The sequence below is a fragment of the Heteronotia binoei genome, chromosome 1 (assembly GCF_032191835.1).
Source record: "Heteronotia binoei isolate CCM8104 ecotype False Entrance Well chromosome 1, APGP_CSIRO_Hbin_v1, whole genome shotgun sequence".
Classification (NCBI taxonomy): Eukaryota; Metazoa; Chordata; class Lepidosauria; order Squamata; family Gekkonidae; genus Heteronotia; species Heteronotia binoei.
Window position 1 is genome coordinate 136,440,176 of NC_083223.1, and position 25,782 is coordinate 136,465,957.

General features: G+C 41.7%; 1 protein-coding gene across 1 annotated transcript in view; it reads left to right on the forward strand.

The window, feature by feature from the left end:
* Positions 1-6,184, forward strand: part of SCAF8 (SR-related CTD associated factor 8) — a 145,956-nt gene extending 139,772 nt beyond the window's left edge. The window contains exon 21 of the mRNA XM_060241129.1: positions 5,124-6,184. The gene's annotated coding sequence lies outside the window, so the exon portion shown is untranslated. The remainder of the gene's footprint in view (positions 1-5,123) is intronic.
* The last annotated feature ends 19,598 nt before the right edge of the window (positions 6,185-25,782 follow it).

Here is a 25,782-nt window from a genome sequence, read left to right on the forward strand (position 1 = left end):
CAACCCAAAGCATTTCTAAAAGTGAATCTAATTCTCTGACCTCAGTCTTACTGGACCGTATATCCTCTCTGACGTACAGAGCCACCCCACCTCCAACCCTTCCCTCCCTATCCTTCCGATATAACTTATATCCAGGAATCACCATGTCCCACTGATTCTCCTCATTCCACCAAGTTTCTGAAATTCCCACAATGTCTATGTTTTCTCCCAACACTAAACATTCCAATTCACCAATTTTACTTCGAACACTTCTAGCATTTGCATACAAACATCTATAATTTCCCAGGCAAGCTAGGCCCGCCACCTTCCTCCTGCCGCCTCAAGACTCTGGCAGACAGTCCATACTGTTTGTCACCTTCACAGTGGACAACTCTGGTCCGTTACCCGGTAGAAAAATAGCAGCCAACCCTTCATCTCTTTGAGACGAGTTCTCCCGAACCAGAGACATTTCATCTCCTGTCGGCTGTTTCATAAGCTTTCAGAGTGAATGTATTTGCTCACTGAAATTCTATAAATATATCCTCTATAAATATATCTTCTATAATAGTCAGGGAGCAGTCTCCCAGCTGTTTCCCTAATCTTTTCTGCAATCCCTTTAAACCACCCTGGAAGGTGGTTTAACACAGGAAGGGGTTTTAACACAGGAAGGGGAAGCTGATAGGGAAGGAGCAGTCTGCCTGCCTCTCAACTGTTTCCCTGATCTTATCTGGATTATTATTATTGTTTTCTGAAAAATCCAGGATTCTTTTGTGGTGCCAAAATATTCCCAAAAGACACTTTATCGATATATATTCCTGATGCAACTGCCAAAATATTTTTATCAATTGACAGTCTCAAATCTTAGAAGAGCTTTTACTTTGGCAAAAATGAATGCTTTTCACTTGGCAGTTTTCGAAGGCAGATATAATAATCATGCTCTAATACAAGAACATAAGAGGAGCCATGTTGGATCAAGCCAATGGCCCATCCAGACCAACACTCGGACACACAGTGTCCAAAAAAACCAGGTACCATCAGGTGGTCTACCAGAGGGGCCAGGACACTAGAAGCCCTCCCCCCCGAATTGTTTAAACAGGCTTTTGCGGTCTAATTGAAAAAGGGCTGCCACCGGACATCCTACAGAATGCTGGCGATCATAGTCGAGAAGTCAATACCGCCTATACTGGACTGAAATAGCGCTATAGAATGGTTTTAAAGTTGATATGTAAATTATGGTTTTATATGTTTTATTGGACTGATTGTTTTTATAATGTTGTAAGCCGCCCTGAGTCCGCTTGCGGAAAGGGCGGGATATAAATGGAAAGTAATAAATAAATAAATAAACACTGTTGCCCAGCACCAAGAATACAGAGCATCTCTTGCCCCAGACAGAGAGCTCTATCTATACCTTGTGGCTAAGAGCTACTGATGGATCTCTGTTCCATGTGTTTATCCCATCCCCTCTTGAAGTTGTCTATGCAGGTAGCTGCCCCACCTCCTGTGGCAGTGTCTGTTAATTAATTACAGTTGATGTAAAAGGTAGCAACCTGTCTCTCTAAGGGATGGGGTTCCTAGGAGCACATAATGTGGCTTTATGGTGAAACAGTTTTATAAGATTGTCAGGTCCACCCAGTGGGGGATGCGGGGTAGGATTGCCAGAGCCAGGTTGGGAAGCTCCTGGAGATTTGGGAATGGAGCCTGGGGACTACAGGAACCTCAGTGGAGTATAGTGCCATAGAATCCACTCTCCAAAGCATCCATCTTCTCCAGCAGAACTGATCTCTGTAGTCTGAAGATGAGCTGTAGTTCTGGGGAATCCCCAGGTCCCACCTGGAGGCTGGCTTCTCTACTGCCCCATAATTGTGAGGTTACTTTCTCCCCAACCTTGCCTTGCCAGATTGCAACCCAACCCGGAAGCTGGGCAGAAAATCGCTAATTGTCTCTCCTTTCAGATAGCATGCCACTGCCTCAGGTAAAAATCAGCCCTTTGCTTTCTCTTAGTGTTGCCCAAGGTTGACCCCACAAGGATGTATTATTATTTATTACACAAGGTACAAACTCAGGGTAGCTTCAAGTTCTAGTTACAGTCTAGTTACTCACAATCCTTGCCAGTTGCATTTTGCCCCCACCCCAGGCACCTGCAAGCATCCTGTAGCATCATTCTTTTCTAGTATGACTCACTGCAGTGCATACAAGAGCAAGTTATGGAAAATGTAACAAGTGTCCAAACAAAAGAGTAGTTCCCTTTTTCAGGCCCCTCTTCATGTGGACTCCTAGGACCTTAGCCAATCTGGGCGCCACATTGTGGGGCTCAAGTCTGCCAAAGCCAGACATCAAAGAGCTAACATGTTTTCCCTTTAGGTTGTAGCAGTGCTCTTTATCTAGAGGAGTGCATCTTTCCCATTCTCTTGTTGTCACAGAGACACCAGTCCACCTTTCCATCACCATAACTGTCACTGCATATCTTGCCCATCTATCCCTCATCCACAACAGGATTCTGTTGACTTTTTAAACTTATAAAATATATTGACTGCGGTTCTTGTTAATTGCAAAAATGATGTACTGATTACTTCAGGGGAAGGGTAGTGTTAGATCTATATGATGAAATTAATTATATATGCTCTGGAAAGCCAAGGTGTGGTGTTCCTTAGACTGCTAGGAAACAATATTGTACTTTGTTTAGTTTCTTGACCAGAACATTTTCTAAGCAACTTTTGATGATCATTTTAATAATTTTTGATATAATTTTGAAATAATCTACATTTGATATTCTGTGCTTCCCCATACTTCCTTTTAATCAGAGGCAAGCTCTTTAAAGGTTTTTAAGCCATAACTACCTTTCACAAGCTGGTTGTTATGATGAAGGTGGGTTGCATTTATAAAAGTAACATTGCATTGTGGGCCTTCTCACAAACAATAGGTGCCTTTTAAAAATGTCAAAGTATGCTGGGAGGAGCCTTGCCTTACATTCATCCAGCAGTGTTTCTTTAAAGTTTCAAGGCTTGTAGCCACATAGGAGGGACCTATGCAGTCAGCATTTCTGCTTTCCAGAGGTAGTGATTCTGTTGGAAAGACAGGATTACAGGGTTGCCACTTTCTGGAAAGTCAGGGAAATGGAAATGGTTATGAAGTCATGGAAAGTCAGGGAAATTGTGATTAAAATATAATCAAGCAGTGGATTTTTGACCTGCTGTTCTTGTGGCAACTGGAATAGAGAAGTACTAGAATACATGTAAAAGTTAATGATGCCCTTTCCCAGCTCCACCTTTTTCTCAGCTTTACCCCCAGCAACCAGCCTAATGTGTTTGTTGAGCTCTGTCCCTGCATAATTTCCCAGGTCTGCCTGTGGCATTTGCAAAGCAAGGCTAGTTTAAACATTTAGCAATATACAAATTTTAAAGGTCTAACTTTTCATCCCTACCTGCTAGTACTACATTTAACTTATGTATAAAGATATGCATGTTTTGGGGTCATGCTTGTGTATGGAATGGATGTTTTGTCTCCTGCTAAACCCAGCACAGAACTGCAATTGAGTTTTGCTGCTGTTGGATTGCACAGATGGCAACTAGCACTTTCTACTCTGCACCATGCAGAGTAAATTTTGCAAATGTGATTGCTTGTTCCTGCTGGAGTTTACAGAGTACCAGCTCTCTCATCCGTTCTCCTGACTCCTCCCATCCATAAAGGTTGCAAATGAGGGTTGTGTGCTTCTCTCCTTTCTTGCTGCTGATCTGCTCATTACACTTTCTGGAACCAGAAAGTAAAAGTGAAACTTTCCCAGCTTTGGAAAGTTCCTACTTGTTAGCATTAAGAGTTTACTTGAAGCTTGTGTCTTGGTGTAATTTTGGTGCAATTGCAAAACAGATGTGCTGCAGTTAATGTTGAAAGACGCTGATATTTTTGCCATTGAGACTTGTGTAGTTGTAGAGTGGAACATTTCATTAAGCCTTGCATTGATGCAACATGACCTATTCATTTTTTAACTTGTGGTTATATTTAATAATAATAATAATAATAATAATAATTTATTTTTATATCCCGCCCTCCCCTGCCAGAGGCAGGCTCAGGGCAGCTCACAGGACGTGGTGTATACCATGATTACAGTAAAATACAGTAAAATATTTGAATGTTGGTCAGGGAAATTTACAAATGTTGATCAGGGAAAGTCAGGGAAATGAAAAATAAAATTTTAGTGGCAACCCTTGATTAGTAATATCTACAGAAAATCCATAATGCATCCTTCTTTCATGAAGACTGCACTACTTGCCTTGATCTCATAATTCACAATTCCACTGATTTGCATTCTGAGCTATTAGTAAGAGTTGTGAATAGGTACAATATAGCTTTCCAGGTTTGACTGTACTGCATCAGCTCATCAGAACCTTTTCTCATAGTGTGGATGTTTCTTGATTGGCTGATGGATAAGCTTAGTCAAGGTTTCAGTATTTGTGTCACATGTAACTCCTGTCCTTATTGGTCACATGCCTCCCAGGAAGGTTGCCAACTCCACGTTGGAAAATTCCTGAGGGTTTGAGGGTAGAACCTTGGGATGGTGGGGTTTGGGGAGGAGAGGGACATTAGTAGTACATAGTGCTACAGAGTCCAGCCTTCAAAGCAACCACATCCTCTGGGAAGTCTCCAGGTCCCACCAGGATGATGGCACCATACTTTTCACCAATCATTGAACACTTATTTTGTATTCATTCTACAGATAAGAAGAAATTATTTTAAACCATAAAATCAATTCATGCTTGGTTGATGAGCTCTAAATGCAATAATTAGGCAGCTCACAACCTTTTCATAGAGTGTACTATCCCTTAGTACTGTGACCAAAACAAATGTAGAAAATGTTAACAATCCTGAAGTTTTAATCATATATATGTGTGTGTGTGTGTGTGTGTGAAAAGGGGAGAGAGACTCATTGCAGGAAGAAAACTGAGCAGAGATAGCCATTGCATTTAGCCTAGTTAGCTTATAGGAAACAAATAGTATTAAACTTAATACTTTGATATCAGCATGCTAACAGTCAAATGCTAACCCAGAGGTATTTGAGTGACAGTTGCTTTTGAATGTTGACCTCTGTCTTTTTTAAAGCTGGAAACACCTCTCCAGTGATGACTAGTAATTATTCCTTTTGTCAACAGGCAATATGATGAAGGATGTTGTGGCAACTGACCGTGTGCTGGGCTCAGCAGAGTTAAATGAGAAGTGCTTCTGTGTTCTAAAGGCCATCCCATCGAATCTTGGTTGTGGAGTATTAGAAGGAAGGAACCTGACATTACATGTTGAGAAGGCGTTTTGTGTCAGTACACACTTTCCGATGAACACCAGGGATTATAAACGTACCTACCAGTATTACCTGTCTGGAGCAGGGGTTAATTTTATAAATTGAAACCAATAAACTCTGTGAGTTTTTTTAAAGACCTTTTTTCTGCTCAGATGAACAGGGGTTTTTGTTTTGCATCCAACACAGAGAAAGGCTCTTCTGCAGGACCAGAAGATAACACTGGATTGTAAATTATAACAAGTCCCACTTGAATCTTGTAATACAAGGACAGATGGCAAGAAAAGACATTTTGTGGAAAAGATGTTTCCTTTCAAGATTAAAGCTTTCAAAATGCATTTTTAGGTGGCTCCATTTGATGTTACACTACATGTGCCGTCATTGTGTAGACCTTGAATAGTGACTGGTGCTGCAAGTTCTAGATATTCTAGTGCAGCACTAGAGTAGCATCAAGCTTTGTTATGCCAGTACTTGTCAGTAGACCACATCTTTAATCTCTTAATGGGTCTAGGAGAGATATGAACATGTTCAGGGTGACAAACCCTACAATCATCAATACCACGAGAATTGGAAATCAAAGTATCAGTGCCAAGATTTGTCCAGACTCATCCTGTTGTTTTTGTTCCAAATGAATTCCTAGAAAGCAAAAAGAAAAATTATGATGAGATGAAAAATTACAGTCAATTAGTTTTAACATTCATCGAGCAGACAGGATTTTGCATCTTCCTAATTAAGGCAATAGCCTTTCTAAGTTCCCAAAGAAAAATTCTATGTTTCAGGGGTGAACATGTGGACTTGGTTTACTGAGCAGCTGTGGAACAAAAGAGAAATGTGGTCACACGCCATATGTGAAATGGTTGTTTTTGTCTCTCTGCTGTTTATGTTTTGCTCTATCTGAATTAAAGAGCCAGTCACTTGGAATGTTGTAGTCTATGACCTCTTGAAATCTGATTAGTCAGAATCTTTCAGGAAGATCATTCCCTTTACGCTGTACCTGCATGGTGACCACAGCTTTGTATAACAATAAATGAAAAAAATGAAGAGTTCTGTTTTCTCATAGTTTTCTGCCTACCATACTACACATTAAATGATGCATGGTTCATAGTAGTAGCAGCCCCCATGGATGAATAGTCAAGTAAGGGACCTGTGTCCCACTCTGGCTATAGTACTGCAGTATGTTTCCCCTCTGTTTACATTATCACTGTAGCTATACTCAGGATTCTCTATATGTGTCCTAATCTTATAGGCCCAATAGTGTGCAAAGGCCAAAACACAGTATCACAAACATCACCTCTGCTGCACTGATCTGATTCTCATGGCTGGAGATGAATAGCACTGAAATAGCTGTTCTCTCATGCAACATTCCCAGGGAAATATTTGGAACAATCACCATTTATGCATCTTGTCTTGTTTGTTCTTTGAAGGAAAATAATGGGCAAATAACAATTTGGTGAAATCATCAAAACGGTATTTGCCTTTTTATATTAATGACATTTTACATGCAATCTTCCTTTAAATGAGGTGACAACTTAATTTACCATGTTAAGTCCATATGTTATATTAAAGTCTTGTTTGTTTATTATAATTTTATCCTGCCCTTCCTCTGAGGTGTTTAAAGTGAAATGCATTGTTTTCCCCTCCTCCATTTTAAACTCACAATAACCCTATGAGGTGGGTTAGACTAAAAGACAAGGTTGACCTATCTTCACCCAGTGAGCTACATGGCAGAGGGAGGATTTGAACAGACGACTTCCGGTCCTAGCCCCTAGGTCAGATCATGCTGAGCATCAAAGAGATCTTGTCCACTGTAACAGAATAAAGTTACAACATTAAGATTTTTTCATATGGTTGCCTTTTTATAGTCGTAGGACCCCTGCATTGTAATTCCAATTTCCCAATGCTGGAATAGAAGATAGTATACATCAGGGGTGGCCAAACTGTGGCTCAGGAGCCACATGTGGCTCTTTCACACATATTGTATGGCTCTTGAAGTACCCACTGCCTCATTGACTGGCTTAGAGAAGGCATTTGTCTCTTTAAATCAGTTTCTCCAAGGCAAGCCAGCTAGCAGCTTGGAGAGTACATTTAAAATGAAAGTTGCTTTCTTTCCACCTCTCCACCTCCCTTCCCTCGTTATTCCTCCCTCCCCTCCATTTTCCTTCCTTCCTTCCTTCCTTCCTTCCTTCCTTCCTTCCTTCCTTCCTTCCTTCCTTCCTTCCTTCCTTCCTTCCTTCCTTCCTCCCCTGTCCTGTCCTGTCCTGTCCTGCAGCTCTCAAATATCTGACATTCATGTCTTGCGACTCTCAAACATCTGATGTTTATTCTGTGTGGCTCTTAGATTAAGCAAGTTTGGCTACCCCTGGTATACATGCTGTAATCATCTGTGCTACAAAAAATACAAGAGCCTTGTCCTGTATTGGATTACGGATTTGTCCATGGGAACATGGATACAAGCAGAAAAACTTTCCTGAAACATAACTTCCAATTGGTTATTGTAGATTTTCCGTGCTGTATGGCTGTGGTCTTGGCATTGTGATACTTGACATTTCACCAGCAACTGTGACTAGCATCCTCAGAGCTGTAACCCAGAAAACTGGAGTTCTCTCTGGGTCAAATTGAGAGAAAATCTACAACATCCAATGGACTCCAACTGTGAAAGCCTTCAATAACATAGCTTCCAATTATTTCTAATCTTGCCCTGCATCATGCATCTGCAGAAGTGTGGTAGGTTGGTAGTCTTTTAGAACATGGAGAGCAGTGGTGAGATTTATGTGGTCAGTACCTGCTGTTAATTTTTATGCCCTAGAAAATGCTCCTAAATCATCTAAGATATCCAGGGGTTCCATGGTAGAGGGGCTAAAAAGGAAAGAGTTTTCTGAAAGGCTGAAAACCCAGTTGCCTATGACAAGTTAGATATTAATGCAGGCTATAAGAAGGTGGCTGCAACAGATCGACATGATGATAAAATACAGAACTGTGCTAAACAATATAGATGAAAGAATTGCAATATATTTTGAGCAGGGCTTTTTTGGTAGAAAAAGCCCAGCAGTAACTTATTTGCATATTAGGCCGCACAAAAAGATGGAACTGTGTTCCTGCTCAAAAAAAGCCCTGATTTTGAGTCTTTAAAATTTGCTACAACCCATGGCAGTATTTAACGTTGTATGACTCTCTGTCAACAGGACAGAAATCATGGGTGCGTGCTCAATGCAAGGAGCACCTGGCTTCAGGGAACGAATTTGTACCTCAAAGCCAAGCTGACTGACCTGTAGAGATTGAGATAGTGTTAAGCACATGGACAAGACTCTTGGGGACTTATTAGATATGTCCCACTCCAAGAATGGCAACCTCGCCACTGTCAGGGAGCACGGGGGTCAAATGGAAACAGGGCACCATGCTTATTTATTTTATTTATTTATTTTGCGGATTTATAGTCCACCCTTTCCCATAATGGGCTCAGGGTGGATTACAACATAATAGAACAATGAAAAATCCAACAATAACAAAATCAAAACAGTTAAAACAAGCTAATAAGATAGCGTGGATGGTGTAAGCACCTTTTACAGATTAGGACATAGATGTCATAGGTGTCCTATGCTGATGTTCCTTCAGAAGGAACCCCTTCTACAATTGGTGAACAGGTAGCCTTTCACACTAAGGAACCACCCCTGGGCAGGGAGGTAAGCGGGGCTCTTGATAGTTGGTGATTCAGTCCTTAAGCATGTAGATAGATAGGTGGTGAACCCACGTACTAACCGCATGATAACTTGCCTGTTTGGTGCAAAGATGATGGACATTATGTATGATCTAGATAGGCTGATAGACAGTGCTGGACAGTGGTCATGGTACATGTTGGCACTGACAGAGTAGTAGTGGAAACATCCCTCAGGGCCACTCTGATCAGACCAGTCTCAGCTGTTGCTCTAATGAAGACACTCACAGAGACAGCCGGTTCAACAGAGTTGTTTTGGGTTTTAGGCATATATCATAGTCAAGTCACAGTCCAAGAGTCATTCACTTACAATCAGTCCAGCTAGGCAAAGGTACAGGTAAACACAGTCCAAATAGAATAGTCAAGTCACAGTCCTTTAACATCAATCCTCCAACAATTTAACAGTCTGACAGCACGCCACTCTCTATCCGATCTCCTCCACACGCCGTCCGATCTCCTCCACACCAGATAGACATTGGGCTACTGCTCTTATATCCCTCATCAACCAATCACATTGCCTCACATGTTGACAGTGCTACATGATACTCACATGCTTCTACCTTAACACCTGTATTGCAAGAGTTGCACAATCATGTTTGCAGTTCCAATAAGCCTTAAAGCTATAGGATACTGTCATCCTCCCCCATTGGGAACATTCTTGCAACATACAGTTTCATTTTATTTCATTCCCAGTAGTGGACAGTTTTCCCTGTGCTTGTTTGGAGTTTGCACTTTGGTGAGCATATCAGCCAGGTTAGTATTAGTCTCACAGTACTCGAGTTGTATTAGCCCTTCAGCTATACACTGCTTCACATTGTAGAAGCGTACATCTGTATGCTTGGACCTCCCCTTCACGCCCAGTGAAGAAGCCAGCTGAATAGCTGCCTGGTTATCCTCCCTCACTGTTATGGGTTGGATACTTTGTACTCCTAGATCTACCAAGAGTTGTTTGTACCAGGTTAACTCTGTGCATACATTGCTGAGTGCTGCGAACTCTGCCTCACATGTTGACAGTGCTACATGTTTTTGTTTCACCGACCTCCAACCAACTAGGGCCCCACCCAGAAATATTGCAATGCCAGAAGTGGATTGCCTAGTTGCTGGATCATTTGCAAAGCTAGCATCAGCATAGGCTGTCAGATTGAGACTACCCTTTGGAGTTATAAACAAACTCATGTCAATGGTTTGCTTTAGGTATCTCAGTATATGCTTTGCAGCTAGCCAATGCTTCTGCTGCGGTTGCACTGTAGCCCTGGCTAACAAATTACTGGCCATGGCAATGTCAGGCCTGGACCAATTAGCCAAGTATATGAGGCTTCCTATCAGAGATTGATATATCTCTGGCTCAAACATAGGACTTTCTGAACTGTCTTTCTCGAATTCTGCGGACATAGGGCTACCCACTCCCTTGCACTGCTCCATATTGTATTGCTTGAGCAGTTGGGTAATTTTAGCCCTCTGAGACACCTTGTAACCTTCGGGTACCTTTTGGATTTCCAGACCAACATATTGTCTTATATCCCCGAAATCCCTCACAGTAAACTTGCTGTTCAGTTTCTCTATAACATTATTCATAACAGTTTTTGATTTACAAATCAAAGCTAAATCACCAACAAAAATAAGTATAATACATTGTTGCTCCCCCTTCCCCTTAATGAATATGCATGGATCAGCAATCCCTTGCTTAAATCCAAGCTGTTTCAGGGTATTTGTTAAATGCTTGCACCATTCGAATCCGGCTTGCTTCAAACCGTACAAAGATTTTTTCAATAGCCAGCATTTCCCATTATCACCAGAAACACCTGGTGGCTTTTTAAGGTAAATGTTATGCCTTAGGGGTGCGTGTAAGTAAGCAGTTTTTATATCTAAGTGTCTTACATGACAACCCTGCTTAGCTGCTAGAACTAAGGCGCATAAGAGTGAACTCGCTTTTAAAGTAGGAGCAAAAGTCACATCGTAATCACAACTCTTTTGGGCAAATCCCTGTGCAACAAGGCGAGCCTTGTACTGCACTTTCTCATCAGTACTGTTCTTTATTTTATAGACCCAGCGGGAACCAATCAGTCTTTGCCCAGGTGGTAAAGTTGCCTCTTCGAAGACTTGTAGCTGCTCTAGAGAGTCTAACTCTGATTTCATCGCTACCTGCCACTCAGTTTGTTCCTCCTCCGACAGCTGCTGTATTCCCTCATAGCTAGAAGGCTCAACCAATACAGCACATGCAGTCCCTGGAATGAACCAGTCGGGTTGTCTTCACTCACGCGTTGATCTGTGGACAGTTGGCTCTGCAGTCTCCCCTGTAGCAGGCTGCTGTGGTGCAATTTCATGCTGCAAACGTGCAGCCAGAGACTCTGGGGTTAACATTGTCTCCTGTTGCTCATTCTTTACTATTCCGTCATTAGGCAACGCACTCCCCCTTCCGACCTTGGGGGTTTGCTGCTCTAGACTGTCAGAAGTTGGTAAAAACAAAGACGTAGGGCTAGAGATCCGTTCCCAGCCCACGGACCTTTCCAGGAAGCTTGCAGAACAGCTGGAAGTGATTTTCCTCTCTCCAGCCAGACCAAAAAGATAGGCTTTGTGGATACTTTGATAACCTAGAAATAACATCTTTTTAGCCTTGTCTCACCCCTTTTTCCTCATCTGACTCGGTATGTGTACATAGGCAAGTATTCCAAATATTTTGATATGTTTAAGTGATGGTTTTCTGCCGTACCATAGACTTGCTGGAATCTGTCCTGTAGCTGAGGACCAAATCAAGTTGAGATTGTGCGAAGCACACAAAAAACTCTCACCCCATATAGTCCATGGGTAGATTACTGTCTTTTAACATGCAGATTGCTATGTTTTCCAGCGTTTGATTACGACGCTCACAAAACGCGTTGTGCTGGGGACGATAAGGAGCTGTTAGCCTCTGTTCTATTCCATATCTCCGGAATAAGGCTTCCATCCTCGCATTTACAAACTCCCCTCCATTATCAGAGATCATACACTTAGGCAATTTTCCTGTTTTCCTTTTCACAAACCGGAGCCAATTGGATACAGCCTGGTAGGTATCTGCCTTTGATCTAAGAAGAAAACAGAAACCGTACCTGCTGTGATGGTCCTCTAGGCATAAATAATATTTTGCCCCTCCTAGGCTCTTAGGAAATGGCCCAATCAGGTCCAGGAACACCACATCCAGTATTTCCTTGGTTTGGAAATTGCCAGGAGTTTTTGTCGCAGCAGACTTAGACTTTACAGCCTTACAGACCTCACAGTCGATGTAGCATTTACACGGCCTCTGCGTTATTCCTGCTGACAGCAAAGTTTTCTTTACAGCCTGAAAATTTGCATGTCCAAGCCGCCTATGCCACATGTGGATGCATTCATCATGGGGTGGTTGATTTGCACTCACTGCCTGTACACTCTTCTCCATTCCCAGGAGATACAGGTCTCCTTGCCGTTTTGCCTTTACAGTCAGCCCTTTTGCACATATGCTGCATTCGGTTGCTGTAAAAGAAACTTTAAAACCTTGAACAGTTAAAGATGATACAGAGAGTAGGTTACAGTTAAGGCTTGGCACATTCAGCTTGTTCAATTCCTTTCCAAGACTTGCCATATTTACTGTTCCTTTCCCGGCTACTTCTGCACAGACACCATCAGCCAGTGATACACACTGGTCCTTCTCAGGAGTAAATGTCTCAAACATCTTTCTGGCCTTGGCAATATGAACAGTTGCTCCACTATCAGGAACTGGTGAGCACTGCGGGAAGAATGTTCATTTATTATTACATTCGCATACCCACCTCCTGGGTTAGTGGTAGACTTCTTGCCTTTCTTCATAGTGCACTGTCTCTTTAAGTGCTTAGTGCTGCCACACGAGTAGCACTTTCTCACTGCATACGCCTTTGCTGCATCATGCTCTTGCTTGGCCCCTTTAAGGTTCTCCAGGGCATTATTACTTGCAGAATGGGCGGGAGTCTCCCGGATTTGGGCGTTTTCCCTCCTCCTCATGGCCTCATTCAGCAAACGGTGGATTACGTTAGGCACAGTTAATTCAGCCTTGGGCACAGCATCCAAATTGGCAACAAACTGATCATAACTGGCATCTAACGAACACAAAACGATGTAGGCTCACTGTAGGGGAGAAAATATTACCTCCTTCTCCTGAAGCTCAGCCATAGTACGTTTTATAAATTCCAAGTGAGTTTGCATATCTCCTCTTGGCTCCATACGGGCTCATAAGAGTTTTTTCATCAGGTATATCTGGGAACCAACACTTTCCCACACATAAATTGCTTTTAAAGCGTCCCAGCAACCTTTAGCATTGTTGGCACCTTTAATGTGGACAAGCTGGGAATCTTCCAAGGTAAGCCCTATTAGGGAAAAAGCCTTATCATCGTCTCTGCAGAGTTTGATAATCTGCTCGGCGTCATCCACAGCATGCAGAGCTGTTATATCAGGCGGGTTAGACACCGACTCCCACAGGCCTTGGAACTTTAACAACATAGTGACTTTCTCAGACCACGTACCATAATTGCCTCCATTTAGCCTGGTTATAAGAAAACCCGAGGCTTGCACACTGGACTTCATCGTTTGGACCTAGACAAAGATAAATTGCCACACCCACAGCTGCTGCTGTCTTACGAGTAAGTTTCCTTCACAGAACACTGAAGCACTGGAACAGCCAGAGGTTACTCCCAAGTAGGACGCTCTGGGCCCATAACCGATGAGAGAGTAGTAGTGGAAATGTCCCTCAGGGCCACTCTGGTCAGACCAGTCTCAGCTGTTGCTCTAATGAAGACACTCACAGAGATAGCCGTTCAACAGAGTTGTATTGGGGTTTAGGCATATATCATAGTCAAGTCACAATCCAAGAGTCATTCACTTACAATCAGTCCAGCCAGGCAAAGGTACAGGTAAACACAAATTCCAAATAGAATAGTCAAGTCACAGTCCTTTAACATCAATCCTCCAGCAGTCCGACAGCACGCCACTCTCTATCCATCCGATCTCCTCCACACCAGATAGACATTGGGCTACTGCTCTTATATCCCCATCAACTAATCACATTGCTCATTGGTTAATGGCCTACACATGATACTCACATGCTTCTACCTTAACACCTGTATTGCAAGAGTTGCACAATCATGTTTGCAGTTCCAATAAGCCTTAAAGCTATAGGATACTGTCAGGCACCAGTGATGTTGGGAACTGTTGTCCTGGAGCAAAAATATAGGTTGCTAGGCGGGGGACTCAAGGTCAGGCCCTCCAAGGTAGCCTACTCAGAAGTGCTGCCTATTCCATGTGCAGTGACAAATTAGGAGTCTCAATGTGTGGATAAGCCAATGGTGTAAGGGGGAAAGAAAACTTAAGTTTGGCACTGGGATGCCTTTTGGAACAAGCAAAACTTGTACAAAAGAAACCGAGAAGGAACCAGGCTGCTGGCGCTTAAAATTAAGAAAGTGGCAGAGCAGTTTTTAAATTAAATCTTGGGAGAAAGCCAACAGGAGATAAAATATCTCTGGTTCAGGATGACACATCTCAAAGAGATTAAGGGGAAGCTGCTATTGTTCTACAGGGAAATGGATTAGGGCTGGCCACTGAGAGGGTAACAAACAATATTGACAGCTTGGCACAGTCTAGAGGCCACAGGAGGCAGATTGCAGGCCTAAGGTGTCTAGGAAATTATAGATGTTTATATACAAATACTAGAAGTGTCCAACATAAAATGGGGAAGCTGGAACATAGACATTATGGGGATTTCAGAAACTTGGTGGGATGAGGAAAATCAATGGGATACAGTGATTCCTGGATGTAAATTTTATCAGAAGAATAGGGAGGGAAGGGTTGGAGGTGGAAATTGAGTGGAAATAGTATGCCCAAAAGGAAGTTTAGTAGTTTGCTATTGGCCACCAGATCAAAGGTTAAAGGATGATTTTAAAATACTAAAAGAATTATGGAAAGCAGCCAGGTGGAATAATTGTGTTATAATAGGTGATTTCAACTGCCCCACACATCGTTTGGGTCAATATATGTGTTCAAGTCAGAAGAAAGAGATTGAGTTTCTAGATACTCTCAGTGACTGTGCCATGGAGTATATGGTCATAGAACCTATCACAGGGGTTAGGCAATTCTGGACTTGCTCCTAAGTAATGCCCAAGACCTGGTGAGAGATGTAATTGTTATAACAACAGTTGGGAAAGTGACCACAATGATCTTCACCGTGGTCTCTGTGCAGTCCCATACATGGGTCTTGCCTTCGGCAATGGATCCATACCTCAGAGACTCCAATAGCTCGCTCAGAGCATCTTTTTGGTGTGACTTTGGTTTCGCTCTGGGGAGCAGGCATCGACTGCACATGCCTGGAACGACTGGAAGACACCCCTCCCACTCAGTTTCTTCCTAACCGTTGCTCGGACAACACCTACCTTGCTGTGTTCCTTCTCCTTGGCTCGTTCCCTCTTTGTTCGTGTGGTATCATATATTTCCTCATTTTTCTTTTTTGTGTGCCTTTTCTTTATCTTCCTTCGTCTCTTAAAAAAAGAGAGGCCCTTTTACTGCGCTTTCTTTCCCCCCTTTCCCCCCTTACCCCCCTTGTGTGGAGCGTATGGAAGGCAAAACAACTTTTAAAAAGTGCCAGAGGTGTGTGACTAAAATCCCCACGACTGATGGACATTCTCACTGCCTGTTCTGTCTGAGAGAAACCCACCGAGTCAAAACCTGCATCCATTGTGCCAACTTCGGAAAACAGGCACAAAAAAATTGAGCAGCAAGACTCAAGAGCTTTCGCCTCGAAAAATCACTTCGGCCAATGCCTGCATCGACTTCTCTGCCACCTTCCCCAGAGCAAACGGGAGATCCGACTGCGTCGGTCACTGTTCACTCGCTGAGAAAGCATAAGCCCGACAAAGGAGCTTCCCGCCATTCTGAGGCCAAACACAAGTCCTCCAAAAAGACTCGCCACCACTCCGAGTCCTCGGCTGCAGCTCCCAAAAAAGTGCAGGAATCGTCCGTTTAGACAGCCCAGTCAATTCCAGTGCCCAAACCAACAACCGTCTCGCCGCCATCCAAATTGTCTCCAACAACCGCCACACCGAAGTCAACTTCTACGACCACTGTCTTGAAGATGACTCCAACGGCGACCATAACTCTATTGTCCATGGCCTCGACCCAGCTCTTGAACCTGTCCCAAACATTGACTTCGACACTGGCAACACAGTTCTTCCTACCACTTGAGCTCTCGGCTCCGACTGACGTCATCTCGGACATGTCACAGATCCCATCAACAACTCCTCTAGATATTATTCCTATACCCTCCAGGTCACCCTCGGTTCATAGCACTGTGCCTCTGGACATTCTTGAATCGGAACCCCAGGTTCAACCTCGTAACCTCCTTCGCACTGAGGCCTTCGGTGTTTCTCCCCTGTACAGAGAGTCATCTACACAGGTCTCCTATCAGCACTACAGACATGAATGTGACGTGTCCCGCTCCCGCTCACCTGCCTACAGAGAATGGTATTGAGATTACAGAGAGTACTATCATCACGGCCGACGAGGCGATTATTACTCTGCATCTCGATCAGCATCCCGTCGAATCTGTAGGACTCTCAGACATTACTCCCGATCACCCTCAGATGACGGATACAGATGTTCTTGATACCGTGATCCTTACGATCAGATCTTTGACTATGATACGACTTACTATTGAACCTGAGACTTCAAACCTGTGCATCCTCGAATCCGAGAACATCCACATTTCCCTATCCAGGACACATACCTACACCAGCATCAGCCTACAGTTACCACCGCCCCAGCTACGACCTCTACTGCAGCCCCGCTGCCACCCAGGTCTCCTCAGATCTCATCGGCTCCAACTCACCCTACAACAGAGGCTGAACCAGACCCTTCCAACCCGCACACACCACCTCGGAACCCAGATGACTCAAATGAGGCCCGCTCATCCTGCTCTGATTCAGAGCAACCACTGTCACCGGGCTTGCCTGGCTCAGACACCACGAAACCAGGCCATCTCTCTCTCTCAGATGGCTCCAAGGCCTACCTTAACGTGATCACAACCATGGCAGAAGCCCTCAATGTCATGCTTCCATCAGACTCTCCGAAGATATCAGACGTAATCCATGACCTGGTCCAGTCAGACTTGCCTGCAGGGTCACTCCTTCCCATGTTGCCGATGCACTTTGAAGAGCTGCAAAAAGCCTGGAACAAGCCTGCCTTCGTGCCGCCAACCTCGAAATGTTTTGACTCTCTTTACAGGGTTCATGCTCCAGAGTCAAAGTTTCTTAGAACATAAGAACATAAGAGAAGCCATGTTAGATCAGGCCAATGGCCCATCCAGTCCAACATTCTGTGTCACACAGCGGCCAAATATATATATATACACACACACATACACACTGTGGCTAATAGCCACTGATGGACCTCTGCTCCATATTTTTATCTAACCCCTTCTTGAAGGTGGCTATGCTTGTGGACGCCACCACCTCCTGTGGCAGTGAATTCCACATGTTAATCACCCTTTGGGTGAAGAAGTACTTCCTTTTATCCGTTTTAACCTGTCTGCTCAGCAATTTCATCAAATGCCCACGAGTTCTCGTATTGTGAGAAAGGGAGAAAAGTACTTCTTTCTCTACTTTCTCCATCCCATGCATTATCTTGTAAACTTCTATCATGTCACCCCGCAGTCGACGTTTCTCCAAGCTAAAGAGCCCTAAGCGTTTCAACCTTTCTTCATAGGGAAGGTGTTCCAGCCCTTTAATCATTTTAGTTGCCCTTTTCTGAACTTTCTCCAATGCTATAATATCCTTTTTGAGGTGCGGCGACCAGAACTGCACACAGTACTCCAAATGAGACCGCACCATCGATTTATACAGAGGCATTATGATACTGGCTGATTTGTTTTCAATTCCCTTCCTAATAATTCCCAGCATGGCGTTGGCCTTTTTTATTGCAAACGCACACTGTCTTGACATTTTCAGTGAATTATCTACCATGACCCCAAGATCTCTCTCTTGGTCTGTCTCTGCCAGTTCACACCCCATCAACTTGTATTTGTAGCTGGGATTCTTGGCCCCAATGTGCATTACTTTGCACTTGGCCACATTGAACCGCATCTGCCACGTTGACGCCCACTCACCCAGCCTCAACAGATCCCTTTGGAGTTCCTCACAATCCTCTCTGGTTCTCACCACCCTGAACAATTTAGTGTCATCCGCAAATTTGGCCACTTCTTGCATCCCACCCAGCACCAAGTTCATTAATAGTTCACTTGACTTCAAAAGCAAAACCCTCCAGACATCCTACCCCTCCGGATTGCATGGACAGCAAACTAGACATGGTAGCGTGCAAGATTTACTCCCTGCCTGCCACCAACTCCAAGATAAACAATTATCTTGCATACTTCTCCGCATATACCTACAACCTAGCCCAACCAGTTTACACCACTGATCCTGGCTCTACCTGACGCCTCCAAGTGAGTGGCCTCAAACCTTGTGGCTGAGCTTTCAAGAGTCAATAAGCAGGAGATAAACTCCATCTGGCACGCTGTATCCTGCTCTTCAAGGGTATATGCTTCTTCTGTCGCTCTGCAATGCCACGTTTGGCTCTGGTCAACTAATTTGCAACATGACATCAAACAAAAAATTGAAGATCTTCCTTTCAACAGCCAGGGCCTGTTCTACACGTCTACTGATGAGGTGCTCACTTCAGCGGATGACAGTCGAAAGCGTACTAAGCGCTTGGGTGTCACTCAACCACTTGCACAACCCAATTGACCTAGAACCTGGAGACCCTCCTACCCAAAGCAGCAGCATTCTCCAAAACAACAAGAGTATTGAAAAGAGAAGGGCCCCTCAATCCAAGCAATCCTTTCATCCAAAATCCCATACTCAACCATTCGAAAAACCAACACCCCCCTCCAAGCAGTCTCTTTGACTCCCCCCCCACACCGAGTATACATCTCAATATACAAGACTGCGCCCCTTCCGGAGAACGTGGCAAAACATCACCACGAACTCCTGGGTGCTCACCATAATTCGAATGGGCTATGCCATAGAGTTCACTTTGCCTCCCCGCTGCCACCACTTCGTCACCACCCCTCCATCCCCAAAGCTACACCAGGAAATTCAAGATCTTCTCCTCAAGGGTGTGATAGAGCCTGTTCCACCAACAGGGGACAGGTTTCTATTCAAGGTATTTCCTAGTTCCGAAAAGGATGGAGGCAAGCGCCCTATTTTGGACCTGAGAAGATTAAACAAACGAATAATCTACAAAAAATTCAGAATCATCTCCATCCAGTCGATCCTCCCACAAATCCCCCAGGACACCTGGATAGCATCCCTGGATCTTCAGGATGCCTACTTCCACCTAACCATCAGACCTCAGCATTGGCATTTCTTGTGCTTTGCCATAGGTCATCAACATTTCCAATATCGGGCCCTTCCTTTAGGCCTATCAACAGCTCCACGAGTATTCTCGAAATGCATGGCAGTGGTGGCAGCAGCTCTTTGCCTCTGCAACATCTCCGTCTTCCCATACACAGATGATTGGCTCATAATCGCCGCTTCTCCTCACCAACTAGAGAAAGATCTCTGCACCACCCGTGCCCTTCTGGACTCTCTAGGTCTCCATGTGAACCTCGCCAAATCCCACCTTACTCCGATGCAGGAAATTCAATTTATAGGCGCTTGCCTATGCACGGGTCCTCACTTGGTTTTCCTCCCTCAGGACTGCACCCTGACAATCCAGTCCCTTGCGACCTCACTCTTACACACTCCAACACAGCCTGCATTCATATTTTAGTGCCTTTTAGGCCTCATGACTACAACCACCTCCATGATCTGTTTTGCAAGGCTTCAAATGCGATCACTTCAACTCTGGTTCATAAGTGTTTTTCGTCCTCATGTACAACCACAATCCACCATGCTGACAGCACCTTAAGGAGTCCTCCTATCCCTCCTGTGGTGGACTAACCTGAACAATCTGCTGCAGGGAACACCCTTCATACTACTCTCTCCCTCAACCATGGTGACAACAGACGCCTCGATGTGGGGTTGGGGAGCCCATCTCGAGAACAAGACCATCAGAGGCCTCTGGACCTCGGCAGAAAGATGTTTCCACATCAACTGCCTAGAACTTATTGCCATGCACAGATCCCTCCAGTTCTTCCTCCCTGCAATAACTGGCAGGCATGTACAGGTCACCACGGACAATATGGCCACGGTTTTCTACATGAACAAACAAGGAGAAACCAGATCCTCCAGACTCTGCCGTCTGGCCATGACTCTTTGGGATTGGTGTATCAAGAACAATATCCACCAGACGAACTCTCTCAGCAGATTTCGCTTGGATGACCACGAGTGGTCCCTCAATCCACTCTACCTCCAGCACATTTTCTTTGTTTCAAACAATTTTATTAGTAATAAATGGTAATAAATTTCAATTTCTTACTTCATTAATAATTACTTTTTTTAATCTATCCCATATAATACTTTCTACCCACCCCTCCCCCCGTTACTTGACCCCCGCCGGTGTTACATACTTAAAATCTTAATATTAAAGGTACCCTTAATTAATAAGAACAAAAATTAATATCCTCCTCCCTCTCGTACTTGGTCATTATCAAAAATTGTCCAATGTCCTTTTATTTTCCACTCTTTTTCTACGTATCTTCTGAACTTTTTCCACTCTATCTTAAATACTTCTAAATCATAGTCTCTTAAGGTCCTTGTTAACTTGTCCATTTCACTCCATGTCATAACTTTTACAATCCAATCCCATTTCTCTGGTATTTTTTCTTGCTTCCACAACTGCGCATACAATGTCCTAGCAGCTGAGAGCAAGTACCAAATTAAAGTTCTATCTTCTTTTGGAAATTTTTCCATTTGTAATCCCAACAGAAAAGTCTCTGCAACTTTGTTAAATTTGTATCCCAAGATCTTAGAAATCTCTTGTTGAATCATCTGCCAGTACTTTTTCGCTCTTTCACAAGTCCACCACATATGGTAGAAAGAACCTTCATGTTTTTTACATTTCCAACTTCTATCTGGCATCTTATTGTTCATCTTTGCCAACTTTTTAGGAGTCATATACCATCTGTACATCATCTTAAAACAGTTTTTTTTAATACTCTGACATGTTGAGAGTTTCATAGAGTTCTTCCACAAATATTCCCATGTGTCCATCTGTATTTCTTTATTTACATTAATTGCCCACTTAATCATTTGAGATTTCACTACTTCATCTTCCGTAGACCATTTTAAAAGTAACTTATAGATTTTCGAAATTAATTTTTCATTATCTCCAAGCAGAACTTTTTCCATTTCTGTTTGTTCTCATCTTATTCCTTCAGTTTTAACATCGCTTTCCACCAAACTTTTTATTTGTTGCATTTGAAACCAATCATACTTATTATTCAACTCTTCAGCAGTTTTCAGTTCTATTTTACCACTTTGTATTTTTAATAATTGATTATATGACATCCCTTTTTCCTCTCCTGTCTCAGCTGTTAGTCTTATTACTCCTGCTGGCACTATCCATAGTGGTTTTCTCTCATCGCCATATTTCTTATACTTCATCCAAATATTTAGTAGATTATTTCTTATATAATGGTGAGAAAAAAAATCCGACTTTTTCTTTCCATAGTACATATAAGCATGCCAGCCAAATTTATTTCCATGACCTTCCAACGTTAAAAGTTTTTTATTCAATAGCGTCACTCAATCTTTTATCCACACTAGACAAACTGCTTCATGATATAATCTTAAATCTGGTAATTGAAATCCTCCTCTTTCTTTAGCATCTATTAAAACTTTCATTTTAATCCGTGGTTTTTTCCCGGCCCATACAAATTCTGAAATCTTTCTTTGCCATTTATTAAATTGTTTATCGTCTTTCACAATTGGAATAGTTTGAAACAAACATTATTCTCGGCAAAATGTTCATCTTAATTGCAGCTATTCTACCAAGCAGTGACAAATTAAGCTTGTTCCATTTTATCATATCTTCATCCATTTTACACCATAACTTTTCATAATTGTTTTTAAACAGATCAATATTTTTCATTGTTATTTCCACGCCCAAATATTTTACTTTAGGGATAACTTCACATCCCGTTAATCTCTGCAATTCCTTTTGTTTACTTATTTGCATATTTTACACAAATTTTTTTACTTTTCTTCATTAACATAAAGTCCCGCCAATTCTCCAAAATCTTGTATTTTGGCTACAACAAATATGTTACTTGCTTAGGTTTTTCATTTATAAACATTATATCATCTGCAAATGCTCTATATTTATAGGAAAATCCTTTAATTCTCGTTCCTTCAATTTCTTCTTCATCTTGTATTTGCATCAATAAGATTTCAAGAGTCATTATAAACAACAATGATGAAAGCGGACAACCTTGCCTTGTACCTTTGCTGATTATCATTTCTTCTATAAGATCTGCATTTATACATAACCTTGCATATTGTTCAGTATAAATTGCTTTTATCATTCTTATAAAGTTTTCCCCCAACTTTATTTTCTCCATTACTGCAAACATAAAGTCCCAATTCAAATTATCAAAAGCTTTCTTTGCGTCCGCAAAGAATAATGCAACTTCCTTCTCTGGATGCCTTTCATAGTATTCTGCAATATTTACAACAGTTCTAATATTGTCTCTTATTTGTCTTTTAGGGAGAAAACCCGTTTGGTCTTCCTTTATAAAATCTATTAGATATTGTTTAAACCGTTCTGCTAAGATTCTTGTGTATATCTTATAATCATTGTTTAATAATGAGATTGGTCTATAGTTCTTTACATTAGTGACATCTCTATCGTCCTTTGGAATCAACGAAATTACTGCTTCCATGTATTTGGTATTTTCCCATTTATTCTTATCACATTCATTAATTTTGGAAGTTTCAATATTAATTCTTATTTAAACGTTTTAAAAAAAATTGCCGTAAATCTATCTGGTCCAGGAGCCTTTCCAATTTTCATTGCATTAATCGCTACTTCAATTTCTATTTTTTTCAATTGGATCATTCAAAACTTTTTCCATATAATGAGTTAAGGGTGCTATTTTAATCTTCTGCAAATACACTTCCATTTTTTCCTTCTTTACTTTAACACCTTTAAATAGTTTAGCATAATATTTAAAAAATTCTCTCTATTCCTTCTTGATCTACCATCTCTCTTCCATCAGCCACAATTTTATTAATAATTTTACTTTCTCTCTTTTTCTTCAGTTGCCAGGCCAAATGTTTTCCAGGTTTATTGGCTCCCTCAAAAGATTTCTGTTTTAATTTTTTCAAATTCTTTTCCAATTTTTTATTTAACAGATGTCTCATTTGTGCTTGCAATATTGTAATCTCCCTTATAATTTTCTTTTTTCCTGGCCTTTTCCTTAATTCACCTTTTTTTTTCTTAAATTCATTTTGAATGTCCAACATCTGTTTATCTTTTGCTCTCTTGTCTTTATTTTTCAATGTTATTAATAATCCTCTCATTACTGCCTTGTAGGCATCCCATACCATCTGAAATTCTATATCCTCTCTGTCATTTACTTGGAAGTACGCTTTGGTTTCATTTTCTAGAGATGTCACTATTTTCTAGAGATGTCACTATTTTGTAGTAAATCATTTAATCTCCATCTTCTTGACTTTTTCGACAGTTTTGTAATCCACATTATTGGGTTATGATCAGCTCCTATTTTAGGTAATATCTCTATTTTCTTTGTTATAAGTCCCAAATCTTTAGTACCCCACAACATGTCAATTCTAGAGAAAAAGCTATGTCTAGCTGAAAAAAAGGTATAGTCCCGTACTTCAGGATTAAACTTCCTCCATATATCTTCCAAACTTTCCTGTTTGACCAGTTCAAAAAAAGACTTTGGCAATTTCCCTTCTTTATCATTTTTTTTCTTCCCAGATCTATCTATCGTATTCTGAATTGTTCCGTTAAAGTCCCCCATCAATAAAATTTGCTCATAAGTCACTTCATCAAGGTGTTGTGTAATATTTTTAAAGAAAATGTCTTTAGCACAATTTGGAGCATAAAGTCCCAACAACAACATTTTTTTTGGCATTCAAAGTAATTTCTACCGCTATATATCTTCCATCCTTATCTTTAAATACCAATTTTGGGTCTAATTCTTGTTTAATATAAAAGACTACTCCTCTCTTCTTCTGTTCAATGTAAAAAATTCTAGTCCCAATTGTTTATTCCATAAAAATGTATAATCCTTTTGTCTAATATGCACTTCTTGCAAACATACTATATTACAATTTTGTTTTTTAATCCAATGAAACGTTGCCTTTCTTTTTTGTGGTGAATTTAGTCCATTACAATCCAAGATATCAATTTGTAAACCATCATAGTGCAAATTCTTTATTTTCTTCATAAAATCTACGCAATTCCTGTGTATTTGTGATTGTAATCCTTTTCCCTTGAAGTTCAAAGCTCAAACTTTGGGGTATTATCCATCTATACCTCATTCCATTGTCACGTAGTTTTTCTGCCAATTTTTTATATGCCTTTCTGTCAGTTAACACTTGTCTTGGCAGTTCTTTCATAATTCTTACTCTACTGCCTCCCACTGTCAATGACTTTTCAAAGTTTTTATTCATGATCTTTCCCACCATTTCTTTTGTCATAAATCTTATGAACACATCTCTTGGCAGATTATTCTTTTTTTTGCATAGAGTGAATTTACTCTATACATATAGTCATACATATTTCTATCCCCTTCAGGATCTTCCTCCAAAAATTCTGCAATTATTTTTATGTATTCTTTCAAGTTTGATTCTTCATCTTCCGGTACCTCTCAGATGGATCTGAGTTTCCATCAGCTGGCAGTCATGAATTGTCACTTTTTCTTGTAATTTTAACAAGGTGGAGTCATGTGTTTTCACACTCTCTTCCACTTCTTGTACTTTCTTTGTTATTATCACAGTGTCATTTCTGAGATTCTCTATTTCTTTTTTTAATTCTTTCTTTTAGTCCTCAATATCCTTTCTTATTTCTTTTTTAGAGGCAGTTATCATTCCTTTCACCGCCTAGCTTCCATTGCATCTAATTGGGCTTGCATTTTCTCTATTGAAACAGACCTAGCACGAGTTTATTTTGGGTCTGACATATAAAAAAAAATCAAAAATGTTAATCTCACCAAATTAAATTTTAACCATCAGGTTTGATAAAGTGAAGCTTGCCCTTTCCAATGCACCCAATTTCACTGTCCTCTGAGCCAAAAAAAATTTTGGCCACTGTGTGACACAGAGTGTTGGACTGGATGGGCCATTGGCCTGATCCAACATGGCTTCTCTTATGTTCTTATGAAAGAACTCAAATGTGAATTTGTGGTGCTCCTGACAAAAATATGGAATCTATCACTGAAATCTGCCTCCATTCCTGAGGACTGGAAAGTAGCTAATGTAACCCCCATTTTTCAAAAAGTTTCCAGAGGAGATCCAGGAAATTACAGGCCAGTCAGTCTAAAATTGATACTGGGTAAGTTGGTGGAATCCATTATTAAAGACAGAATTAGTAGGCACTTTGATGAAGAAAAGCTATTTGATGAACCAGTTTGGTGTAATGGTTAAGTGTGCAGATTCTTATCTGGGAGAACCAGGTTTGATTCCCCACTCCTCCACTTGCACCTGCTAGCATGGCCTTGGGTCAGCCATAGCTCTGGCAGAGGTTGTCCTTGAAAGGGCAGCTGCTGTGAGAACCCTCTCCAGCTTACCCACCTCACAGGGTGTCTGTTGTGAGGGAGGAAGGTAAAGGAGATTGTGAGCCGCTCTGAGACTCTTCAGAGTGGAGGGCGGGA